This window comes from Eurosta solidaginis, chromosome X (assembly GCF_040869045.1).
Source record: "Eurosta solidaginis isolate ZX-2024a chromosome X, ASM4086904v1, whole genome shotgun sequence".
In the NCBI taxonomy this organism is placed as follows: Eukaryota; Metazoa; Arthropoda; class Insecta; order Diptera; family Tephritidae; genus Eurosta; species Eurosta solidaginis.
Window position 1 is genome coordinate 15,641,481 of NC_090324.1, and position 12,367 is coordinate 15,653,847.

At 43.8% G+C, this 12,367-nt stretch overlaps 1 protein-coding gene across 12 annotated transcripts in view; it reads right to left on the reverse strand.

Annotated features, from left to right (window-relative positions):
- Positions 1–12,367, reverse strand: part of LOC137235493 (uncharacterized) — a 523,646-nt gene that overhangs the window by 216,601 nt on the left and 294,678 nt on the right. For 11 of the 12 annotated variants that reach the window (XR_010947919.1, XR_010947921.1, XR_010947920.1 and 8 more), the window contains 2 exons: positions 2,764–3,014; positions 2,589–2,701 (listed from right to left, as the gene is read on the reverse strand). The gene's annotated coding sequence lies outside the window, so the exon portion shown is untranslated. Of the gene's footprint in view, positions 1–2,588; positions 2,702–2,759; positions 3,015–12,367 lie in introns of all 12 variants that reach the window. The other variant, XR_010947922.1, reaches the window with a different exon arrangement.

A 12,367-nucleotide genomic window follows, 5' to 3' on the forward strand; every position in this document is an offset into this window, starting at 1 on the left:
TACGGCTACTATTTCCGCTTGGAATACGCTGCAGGAATCCGGCAGCCTGTAGGATCTGTTTATTTCCGAATCAGCACAGTATACCACAGCCCCTACTCTTTTCACTACTTTGGAACAATCTGAGTACACATGTATCGCCTCGTCCGCCATTTGGGCACCCTTGCGCCAACCGTCCACCTTTATTTTGGGCTTAAGATCGAAGCGCAGATAGGGAATCAGGTAGCCTGTTCGTCTTGTGATTGACGACCCTATACTACTATGGCCGTATATTCGGCGCTCAAACTGCCCCGAGGCACCGACCCTGGTTGCAGTTGTTAACGCTATGTTCTTTGCAACCACGTCTACATGTGGAATGTGCAGAACGGCATACAGTGCAGCCGTCGGGGTTGTCTTCGGGGCTCCCGTAATGTTAAGCATTGATAGTCTGCATAGGCCCTCTAATTTTATGAAGTTGGTTGTTTTGTAACCGAACTGCGTTACCCAGACTTTACGCACTGAACACGCCTCTGTGTGCAACTGGCATAGCTGTGAGCTGTTGCTGAATAGCACTGCCGGTTGCACTCAGCAGTGCCAATTGCATTCAGCGATGAAAAATAATGGCAACGGAGCGTGCATAAAAAAGGAGCGCGATCGAGTTTCGTTTGCACAATTGAAGTGACCGGTCTTATCTAAAAGGTTCAGAACAAAAATCAAAATTAAAATTGAAACCAAAAAGTATTTTATTGTATGTTTAAAAAAACTAAAGACAAAAATTGTGATTATAAAAATAACTTAAAAGGCTAAGAAGAGTAGAAGAATAAATTATAATTAGAGATTAACATAACCTAACTAAAGCTGAAAGTGTGGAGTTAGAAAAACAAAAAGAGATTATTTAAATAAACTGTACGAATAAAACTGAACTAAGAAGGTAATAAAGGGATTGTGTGTGCGGGTGTGCGCATTGGGCTGCATACCCACAAACGTGAGTATAAAATACCCAAATTGATTGGCGCTAAGAAACCAATCTTTCACCGTGGGGCCAGGCCTAGCAATGGCGGCCATAGTGGAGAAGAGGCAGGCCTCTTAAAATTTGAAAATCTTAAAAAAAAATTAAATCTTAAAAACTTAAAATCAAAAAAATTTATTAAAAATGAATTAAATAAAAATTAAAATTTATCTGAAGAATTAAAATTTAATTTAAATAAATAAATAAATGTAAGGCGCGATAACTTCCGAAGAGATTTTAGGCTGAGCTTCTTTTCAAATTTGCGTCGTGCTCCTCTTGATTTTCCCTACAAATTGGCCGGACGGGACCAACATGTTTTATGCCGACTCCGAACGGCATCTGCAAGGCAGATGAGTTTTCACTGAGAGCTTTTCATGGCAGAAATACACCCGGAGCGCTTACCAAACACTGCCGAGGGGCGGCCCCGCTTAAAAAAATTTTCTTCTAATTGAAAAACCTTATTTCTAAAATTTTGATGTTGCTTTGCCCGGGGTGTGAACACAGCGCATACGGTGTGGTAGGCGGAGCACGCTACCATCACACCACGGTGGCCGCGAATTTAATTTACTTACAAAAACTTTAAAATCTACAAAAAAAACCATAAAATCAAATAAAAATCCAAAAAAATATAAAAATGCAAAAATTTTACAAAAAAATTTAAAAACTCTAACAACTACACAAAAAAAAATGTTCTTTAAAAAACTAAAAAATTACAAAAAAAAAAATTTAAAAAGTTAGTACAAAAAAGTACATAAAATTAAAAATTATCTACAGAAAATTTATAAAATTAAAAAAAAACATTTGCAAAAAAAATTACAAAAATTTAAAAATTTCTACAAAAATATATTAAACTCAAAAAACCAGTTGAAAAAAATGTAAAAGTTACAAAAATGCATATGAAATGGTGGTTTAAAAACTGTATCAAAAACCGAATATGCTAAATAACGGAACATCAGACCAAGTGTACAAAAACACGCCACGCCAAGTATAACGGCGTAAATACCACCACAATAATACAACAACAATTATGCTAACCAACGGCTTATAGAGCGGCAGAAGAGAACCAGCAGCAGAGGCAGACCCTAGCAGCAGCAGCAGAAATCAGAAATCAGCGGAAGCGGAGCAGCGGTATTGGCAGCAGCATAAAAGGAAGCAGTGTCACTCTGCAAAAATATGCATGTATGTAGAACTTTTTGGAATTTGTAACATTAAATTTTAAAATTGTTTAAACTTTTTGATGAAATACACATATATTGGATTTGTTAAATTTATATCACTAAAATCTCACATTTTCTACTTTCGACGATTCAAAATAATCATTTAAACTTGGATACGTATATCAGTAATTATTATATGACTTTCATACTAAAATTTTCGACTTTTTCTCTTTTCATAAATACTCTAAAAGTAATAAATTAAACATTGTTTTGTGAATATGAATATGATTTCACGATATATTGCTAAATAGGTAGAATATTTGAGAAGGTTCAAATCAAGAGCATAAGTGTACATACAATTTTTTTTCGGAATTTTGACATAATATTTTTTCTCGTGCGAATATCTAATTGTTTTTCTAATTATGAGAATTGTGAGACTAGCCTACCTTATATGTTCGGTAAATATTTGTATATTCACTGGATCAACACGTTTTGCACATTTTTTTTCTAATTTCACAAAATTTTTCGATTGCACTTATCGCGTTTTGCTATGAAGCCCCTAATGTATAAACCAGAGTTGAAAAAAATATATATAATTTTTGAGTAATCTTACATACTTACAAATATGAGTTTTTTTGGAAATACGGTGCGTCCGTAAACAAACATACATATTTTTTTGCATAAAACGGTGGTTCCGTAAAGACCCAAAGAGATTTTTTTTGCGTAAACGGTGGTTCCATGGAAAAATAATGAGATTTTTTGACTTTAAAGCGGTGCGTCCATGTATAAATATGACATAAATTTTTTTTGTAATCCCGGTGCGTCCGAGGATATTTATATTACATGTTTGAAAAGATGCGGTGCGCCCGTATCTATAAAAATAAAACCATACAATTTTGACTTTAAGCGGTGCGTCCGTGATAAAATATAATTTGATAATACTTTGGCTTTCTTTACAATATATACTTTCACAAATTTCTTTTTAAAATATTTTCATAAATTTCCTTTAAAAATACTTTCATAATTTTCTTTTGAGCTCAACTTAAATAAGTTCTATAATCAAAATTCAGATTTTCGATAAATTTCTGGATAATTCTCTCAGTTTTCCTCTCTCAAATACCCCTTGTCTTTCAATTCTGCATAACTTTTCTAATGAAGCATAATCCATTTTCGAATAATTCTCTCGTTCAAATTCAATTTCCTTTAAATTCAATTTCTATTCAATCTTCATAAATAAATTCCACATATCTTGCTACAATAAAATTTTAATATTCCGTCTGTTCGTTTCAATACTTATGGACCTAAGAAACAGGAAGGTAGTTTCTAAAAATTCACATCCAGGTTCAAATTCCAAAAAATCAGAGCATAATTTATATTCAAAGAACTCAGAGCAAAATTTAGATTCCAAAAACGCAGAGCAAGATTTAGATTCCAATAGTTTAGATTCCGATTCAGCTTCAATTGCATCTTCAACTGATACCTTAACAAGTGAACATAATAAATTATCCCTGAGTACAGACTGTTTAGGATTTGATAATTAACCTGTAATTCCAAATTCTAGATTTTCTATTCCGACTCCGATTCGTGACGTTGTGAGGACCAAATATTGATATCAAATTTGACCCACACAATATTGTCACAGCAAAATAAAGCTGAGCGAAACAGCCACACACACAGCATTATAACCACAACATAAGGCCGAGCGAAGCCAACAACATACAACATTAGCACCGCAATATGAGGCTGAACGAAGCCAGTAACACGAGCACACAATAAACGCGGTATACAACACGCAATAGACTAGGCAATACGAACTTCAACCGCGACATCAAACAACAATATACCCAAACCATTCGACGCCTACAACAACAGCTTCTACCGACACACGACCGATCGTAACAACCCGGTCGCAACACCTCGGCGAGCAAACCCAAATCATCAACACATTTATTACGAGTATGCAACTCTATAATAGCAACGACCACAGCAAGAAAGAGTTAGTCAGCATGGAGCGTGGTGAATAGTTCTAAGCTGAACAGTGATAGCTCGTAGTTAGGGTTTTACCAGTGCGAGACATCATAACTCAGGTTAGACGCGAATTGAGCAAAGCCAAGCTTTAGGTTGTGCACCGCCGCCACCACCAACCGTGAGTCGCTCTATATAACCGCGAATGTATGCAGCAGTAGTAAAAGTAACGCCGACATCGGCACAGTCAGCCAACCGCGCCAGCAGCAGGGCCATCGACGAGGACACAAGTAAATGGGCCAATAAAAGAATCACCGACGCCGAAGCAGCCCACCGCGCCAACACCAGCGCCATCGACGCCAACAAACGGTATAGCCCGGCGCTGTGATCACTCTTCGGATCTACGGACGGAAGGTGATAGCTCGTAGTTAGGGTTTTACCAGTGCGAAACATAATCACCCGACGTAGACGCAGACTAAGCCGTACGTGAGTGTGTGGGCTTTCCCCCTCTCACTTAACGCTTAGGGCTGCGCTCCGCCGACTCACCACAATCCGCGAGGTGACCCGTAAAGCGCCGCAGCGCCATCCCCGCCAACAAACGGTACCACGCCATGTATTATCGCACCACAAGTGGCGAACGGTAGAAGAGAACCTCTTACTACGAACGGTTGCCCGCCCAGGAAGACCAAAGGAAGACGTTTAAGGCGAATAAAAAGAAGAAGTGAGAAGACTAACAGGACAAATCATGACAGCTCCATCACACAAGCTTCCGGGAACGTGGCTTTCTCGGACTGTCATCGCAGCAACAACGTGGGTTGGTTAATAAAATCAACACATTAAGTTTCCAGCAATGAAACTAACTGCGTCACTTTCGAGTGTTCCGATACAGGGCAAAGGTTGCCCGGGAGATCGAAACAAGCACCACAATCCAGTCAACTTAGTATCGGTAACACAATCCCAAATGTACACCAAAGCCACTGTGCACCGGCTCTTATCACACGCCCTGCACAAGGCCATAATACCAGGGGCACATACAATAACAATCACCGGAACGTGGCGAACGCACTGTCCCGACAGCCATTGGAGTCCCTACTACAAGCCACGACAACGAATCCACATTGCAGGTGGTGGCGGCGACGCATTAATGAAGTGCACACCAACCCGTAGAAGTACACCGAATATGAGCTAGTGGACGGACAACTCTACCGCCACATTCCATGTCGATCCCACGTCGAGGATACAGCGCCGTCGAAATTGTGCGTACCAACCCCGCTCCGACAGGGCGAACTACAAGAAAACCACGACAAACCAAGCGCAGCACATATGGGTATTCGCCGGATGGTAGCAAGGATCGACAACCGCTATTATTGGCCAGGGATATTTCGCGACATCAGCCGTTACGTATGCCAATGCGAGTCTCGCCAGAAATATAAGGAGGGGCAACAGAAACCAGCCGGGAAAATATCCAATATCCGAAGGGGGCGTTGCCGCAAAACTGGTGCCCAAATACGACGGTCCGTACCAAATCCGGAGATACCTATCACAAGTTATCGTCCAACTGCGAAAAATCGATCGAGGAAAGGAGAAAACGGCGAACATAAATTATACTACGCGGCCGAGAACGCAGAACTATAGCTAAGCCAGCGGGAAAAGAAAATTTTTTTTTACAAGAAAAAGCCAACAACTCAAATAATTTTTTCTCCATTCGATCACTGATTTGCGAAAGGACAACACCCAAAATCAAATTTGATTCTATCACTGATCAGCGAAGGGATAACTCCCACATCATTTTTTTCATTCAATCACTGACTTTTAAAGTGACAACACCACTACGAGTTGTTGTTGTTGTTGTTTTTGTAGCTATTAGTTACTCCCCGAAGGCTTTGGGGAGTGTTATCGATGTGATGGTCCTTTGTCGGATACAGATCCGATACGCTCCGGTAACACATCACCATTAAGGTGCTGGCCCGACCATCTCGGGAACGATTTATATGGCCACATTAAACCTTCAGGCCATCCCTCCCTCCCCACCCCCAAGTTCCATGAGGAGCTTGGGGTCGCCAGAGCCTCGTCTGTTAGTGAAACGGGATTCGCCGCTCGAAGGTGAGGTTGACAATTGGGTTGGAGAAGCTATATATTGCGCTACACAACCCCTTGAATCCCACCACTACGAGTAAAATCAGATAATTTAATAAACCCAAATTTAGCAAGTATGGAGCAACAACAAAAATGGCTGGAAAGCGCGAAACGCGTATGCGACCGCATTGGGGACGAAGAGGCGAAACGGCCCAGGATCATGATGCTGGAACTAGCCGAGGAGACCCCACGAAACGCCAACTCTGCTCGCGAAGACGCCACGCACGCAGCGAAACGCTATATGGAATTGACCCAAACTCACAATACCGTACGTAGGAGCGCTGCCACGCACACCGTCAGCGCATCCGTCAGGCGCATATCCCCAGCATACGCCACCATCGGCGACGCTACCGCCACGCATGCAGCCACTGCACCGAACACGGCGGCAAAAACTACCGCAGGGGTACTTACCAAGGCAGCACCGGAACGCATCACGCAAGCAAATGCTCGGTGTATAGCTACGGCCTACGCAGTAGCCGCACGTACAACCGCCATACAAACGGCCGCCGCCGGAACAAAAATAAGACGCACCGTCACTCCGCTCGCAGCGGCCGCACCCACAACAGCCTGAGCAGAGTCCATTAGCGCAAGTAAGGCCCCAAAGCCATTTGCAACCTGCACCGTAGGAAGTATAATGGTGGAGGGGGCTGCGCACTCGAAGCAATCGTCGTGAAGGGGGAAAAACCTCAACAAGACCGCCTGGGTACCACCCGTGTAAGCGGCAGCTCAACCGAAACCAGCGGCAGTCCATTCGACACCAGCGCAACCAGCAGCGCACCCGACATCAGTGACGAGACAGAAGGTGATGAGGAAGATGACGCCAACGACGACGCGGCAATTCACTGTGGAAATACCGCCGACGTCGGTGGAAACTCGAAGGCCAACATCAACGACACCTACCACAACCAAGACTTTCGTGGTACAAGAACCACCGACCATCCAACTCTCTTCAGACGAAAGCACAACCCCAGGGCAAACAAACGGGCCAGAACTATTCTATCCACCGGGACCGGATGGAATCGCGCTGTACGAAGTGGAACTTCGGTCGCTCGAAGGATAACGCTGGCTTACTGACGCGATAATAGACGCGTGGGCGAAGGGCATACAGGCCGAGTACGGGGAGCAGACAATCACCCTCAGCCCCTTTGTCGTGTGGCAATTAGCTCAACCAGGAAGGTGCGATGAGAGGTATCGGCGTATACATCGCTGGCTTCGGAAGACAGACCTATTCGGAAACGAGTGGTACTAGCATCACACAACGTAGCCAACCATTGGTATATGGTGGCACTGGCCACCCAAGAAGTCACCCACCACGTCACCGACATGTAGTGCTGGCATCGGCGATACATATAGGTCGCGGACTCGATAGAAAGAGGTATGGTTCCAAACGCAGCCAAGGCGTGGCACGACTTCTTGCGATGGGAATACCAGCAGAGGTACGGCCGGGACGACTTGGCAGCCCACGAACTGCAGCTACCGGTACCACAACGATTGTGGCTTCTATGTGTTGGAGGCCCTGGAAAGAGTGATGCGCTACACAGGACGCAAGGAAAGCGCACAAGGGCTAATAAAGCAACGCCTCACGGCAAAAATGGCTTCCCTAAAACGGATGCAGATACTCACTATACTCCGGAGTACCGCCCACGATCCACGAGCAACCATACACATGACACCGTCAGCAGCTACCACCGACAAGCAGCCACCCACAGCGAATGCACAACCACCGTCACCGGACCGTCCAAACGAGGAGTCGCGACCAGAGTTGATGACGTTTTCGGCCGAAGACGTAACAGGCCCGGCATTGGACAGGTTCCCAGAAATAGCGGGCAAAATCCGAGAGTGCTTCAAGAAAATGAATAAGGGCGCAGGAAAATCCCGACGAAGGTTCACCACACAAGGGTACAGGGTGACTATTTGCAAAAGCATGGCCCACATCCAAAAGAAATGAGGGAGTCTCCGACCTCCGAAGTGAGGGGGGGGTGTGAGGACCAAATATTGATATCAAATTTGAATCGCACAACATTGTCACAGCAAAATAAAGCTGAGCCAAACAGCCAAACACACAGCATTATAACCACAACTTAAGGCCGAGCGAAGCCAGGAACATACAACATTAGTACCGCAACATGAGGCTGAACGAAGCCAGTAACACGAGCACACAATAAACACGGTATACAACACGCAATCAAACACATGAATACAACACGGAATAGACTATGCCATACCAACTTCAACCGCAACAGCAAACAACAATATACCAAAACCATGCGACGCCAACAACTACAGCTTCTACCGACACACGACCGATCGTAACAACACGGTCCTGCGCTCCGCCGATTCATTACCGTCGATCGTGATGCAACCCATAAGGCGCTACAGAACTGCGTGCCAGCGTCACTGCACCGTCAACGAACGCCCCAGTAAGCTGACTGAATACCAACCGTGACGCCAGCGTCAACGCGTCACCAACGAGCGTCCTCAGTGACAGCTTACTCTTTCATTTCGAGCGTCCCCAGTGGCCGCATACACATAATTACCGAGCGTCCTCAGCACCGAAATAATAACCGCGGCGCCAACGTCAACTCATCAGAAATAACAACCGTGGCGCCAACATCAACGCGTCATCAACGAGCATCCGTAGTGACCGCATATACATTATCATCGAATTTCCTCAGCGGCGAAATACTAACCGCGACGCCAGCTTCAACGAGCTTCCTCAGTGACCGTATACTCAGCACGACAGCCAACGCCGCGGAGAACGCCAGCGTAGGCGTCCAATAACCACGCGCTAATGGGACCTGGTGGGCCGTTAGCCAATACAAACCATTATGCAAATAGGGAAATACTTAAAGCAGAGGTAACAACAACATAAGCCAGAACGCCAGCAGGCATACCAACGGGACTTGGGTGGACCGTTACCCACCAGGCCACGCCGACACCGAATACCAATAGCATTGAATGAAAATTGAGTTTAAATGAAGTTTTAGATATAATTTAGCTGTAAATGAATGAAGATCCATAAAGTAATAAAGAACGACTTGGTTTTCCACAATAAAGAACGACTTGGCCCACAGTATAAATTTATTGCAAGAAACCCTGGACACGGCGAGTATACCCCAGCAATTTATTAAGAAGCACGGGGGCTCAGGGAAAGCTTCGTTATAATTGGCGCCCCGGCAGTGACCTTCCAAGTCGTATAACTAACTATTCAGAGGGAAAATCCCCGAAAAAAAAATGTTGTCACAAGATGAGTGAGCCAATCGATACAACGTGGCTGGATAACGTCGCCAAAGAGCCGCTGGTGGCCATAGCCGAAGAGCTAGACATTGAACACACAGGATCAACGCGGGAGATTCGAAAACGGATAGTCTTAACAATATCCAAGGCACCGACCGACTTCGAGATATACGCAAAATTCATATTTTTAGAGGACACACACAGGGTCGCAGAAACCAATTCAGAGAATGAGAGTGGATCAAAGGTACCAATCCCACCAACTCCAAGTGGAACGGGAGCTAGAGGTCCCACAAAGACACCGGAACCGACCCAATTTACATTTCCCACACAGAACCCACAACCAACACCCCAGTACCCACCCGTAGCGAACACCGTAAAACCAAACGATGTGATAGCCCAACGCAGTCAGGCATCGGCCATCGCAATCGCACCCGTCATCGACCAAGTACGGAAGTGGTCAGTGAAATACGATGGGGGACGAGATCCCCTAGCATTCATAGAGCGGCTGGAGGAATTGGCAGAAGTATACACGGTAAGTGTAGACCTCCTCCCGAAAACTATGCCCGAGTTACTTTGCAACACCGACCTCCAGTGGTATCGCAACAATAACGAACACTGGATCAACTACGCGGCCTTCAAGCGGGATTTCCCCAGATTTTTCTTACTGGAGAGATATTTCGAGCGTCTAGAAGATGATATACGACAGAGAAAACAACACGCACGGGAGAAATACAAGGATTACGTGCTGGCGATACAAAACTTGATGTGGCACGCCGGTTACAGTAAGGAGCAACGGCTAGAAAGGTTATTTCGAAACAGCCATCCGGATTACCTACTGTATATCCGCCGACGAGATTTCACCAGTTTAGCGGAATTTCTCACCCTCGCGGAAGACTACGGGGGCATCCAGGCGGGCCACCGACGGACGTCAGAGGCACCACGACGTGAGATGGCGAGACAAGTCGTAAGCGAGAAAGCAAGGATTGTAAGATCACCTCATCAGCAGCCACCACAAAAGATTCCACATACAGCATCACTCCCCACCCAGAACGCCGAACAACGTATGCAGAAGGTGTGGCCAAGAAGAGCACTACACTGAAAAATGCCGAAATAGGAGAAAGTTATTCTGTTGGGAGTGCGGTCAGCCTGATGTACGAACAGCGAGTGTTGGTTTATCGTGAGTACCTGTCTTTGAAGACCTAACCTCACGTATGCACCAAGTACACGGGTCAAATCAGGTCTGCCCAGCCCCCAAGGCTCGCTCACCTTGGTACAATCGAAACCGCGGCTCAGGGAAAGCTTCGTTACAACGTTACAACCATGGCCACAGTCGAGCAGAAAAAATCGTTCATTAGTACGTGTGCCTCCATTATGCGAGAAAACTACAGGTGGACCCGTTAGCAATTGACTCATTTATAAATAAAGTTGAAGTATTCTCTGACGAAGCTCTAACTCCTACTTTCATTGCATTTTTAAAATCCAAACTCCAAGGCAAAGCTCGTGAAGCCTTACCAGCGGAAATAGAATCAGTCAGCCAAATTATAGAAGCGTTACGCAGTAAAATATAACCAGACAACTCGAAAGTTGTCGCTGGTAAAATCGGAGCTTTGATAGTAAATAACAACAACTTTTCAGAATTTTCAAAACAAGTAGAAGAGCTTTCGGATTTGCTAGAACTTTCCTTAATCATAGAGGGTAGGGAGGGAGGACACAGGCAAAGGCTGTTGGGATATGGTAAAATCAATCCTGGCGTCAGCAACTTTCAAAGATTCAAAGGACTTTGTAGCGAAGATGATAATAGAGCGCGAACAGGAGGTAAAGGAACGGCAAGTGTTAGCTTTTCGGTCACGTCCTATTAGATCAAGTTTTAGAAGGAATTTTAGAAGTAACAATAATTACAGGCAAAACAACAGTAATTTTAGATTTAACGGTAACTCAAATAGGCAGCATAATTCAAATTTTCGAAATAGCAATTCCAATAGAGGCAACAATCGGCCAATAACTAAAACAATAATAATAATAGTCGGTCCGCAAATAGAAGAAATGCCAACAACCAAAACTCAAATACTAGAAATTCTGCCAACGTTAGGATTATAAAGCCGAAGCCCCTCAGTCGCGAACACTGAGGGAGCCGGTGCTAAGCAACTAAGTAATTTCAATAAACTGTCTAAACTAAATTATTCCAACTTCATCGAAGTAAAAGTTACCGATTCCGACAAAACATGTACGTTCCTAGTAGACTCGCAGGCGGATATTTCCCTAATTAAATTCAGAATTATTCCCTGAAATTTCCCTAATTAAAATTTCCAGTTTTTCGACAAATTCAGCAATAGATAACAGTAATATTATTAACAACACAGGCGTAACATCCGAGACAATTACTACATTAGACACAGTAGAGACGAACTTAATAGTAACGAACATTTTAATACGACATACTCTGCATGTGGTCGATAACAGTTTCAAACGGCATACTCGGAAAAGACTTTCTAAAAACAAACAAATGCATAATCAACTACTCAAACGACACAATACAAATTTTTCACGGGACAGAAAGGGTTAAAGCTTCAATTTTACATAGCATGTCTAGCAATATTTTAACAATTCCACCAAGGTGCGAAGTTTTCCGTATTTGCAATTTAGGTAATTCCAAAAATCCAGCTTTTGTTGATTCTCATGAGATTTCTGATGGCGTTTTCACAGCGAAATGCATAGTAGACACGAAAAATCCGATTTTAAAAGTAACTAATACAACAGACGAAGTAAAATATATAAACATTTAAATATTAAGATAGAAGACATTAGCAATTTTCATATATTCAAAATTAATAAAGCTTCAGATGATCCAGAACGTTTAGAAGAACTTAGATCAATTTTAATAAAACAA